The sequence below is a fragment of the Manacus vitellinus genome, unplaced genomic scaffold, assembly GCF_001715985.3.
Source record: "Manacus vitellinus isolate BGI_N305 unplaced genomic scaffold, ASM171598v3 scaffold_2_pilon, whole genome shotgun sequence".
Taxonomy (NCBI): Eukaryota; Metazoa; Chordata; class Aves; order Passeriformes; family Pipridae; genus Manacus; species Manacus vitellinus.
Window position 1 is genome coordinate 29,138,972 of NW_021940208.1, and position 766 is coordinate 29,139,737.

Sequence of the window (766 nt, forward strand, 5' to 3'; positions counted from 1 at the left end):
TCTTACTTCATTCCCTTGGAAGGTTATGGACTGTAGCAGTTGGGTTTCAGGAAGAGTGCCGAACAGCACCCTGGGAGATGTAATTTCCCAAGTACTCCCACACATGGGCAGTAAAATACCCACAGTGATTAGCTGTTAAGGTCACATGGTGTGATGTGTTAACCCGTATATAAGCTGTTGTCTGATTTGAATAAAGAGGATTTGGAGGTGAACCCCCACCAAGTTAGGCGGGTCTGTGTAATTTGTTTACTTATTATATTAATAAGCTACAAATGGCGCCCAATGTGAGGTTTGAACCCACAACCCTGAGATTAAAAGTCCCATGCTCTACCAACTGAGCTAGCCGGGCCCATGTAATTTGTTTACGTATTATATTAATAAGCTACAAATGGCACCTTGAGCATTGGGCATGACCCTGTATCAGGGATGATCAGAAACTGCCTTGTAACGAGGAAAATTCAGTAGCGTTCGGACGGGTTTGTTTTAAAAACTTGGAAGGCTTTTCTCCGAAAAAAAGCCAGATGTCACATACTGAGCTGAAAGCAGGGAGAGAACATCGTTAAAGAAGGACCTGGGATACCAGTGCTAAAAGGACTGAGACATCGTGTAGAAACGACATGGGAGCTCCGAGAATCTGACTACTGTGTACACGAGAGACCTGGCAGGGAAAGCTTTGAAAGAAAGAAAAGGTAAAGCTACAAAGAACTCGAGGTAAGAAGCCGGCATGGGAAGTTAAAATTCAAGGGAAATGATAGAAATAACTAGA

At 43.3% G+C, this 766-nt stretch overlaps 1 non-coding gene across 1 annotated transcript; it reads right to left on the reverse strand.

Annotated features, from left to right (window-relative positions):
- Positions 1-276: 276 nt before the first annotated feature.
- On the reverse strand, positions 277-349 carry TRNAK-UUU. The gene has a single exon. It is a non-coding gene; the product is annotated as a tRNA-Lys (tRNA).
- Between the last annotated feature and the right edge of the window lie 417 nt (positions 350-766).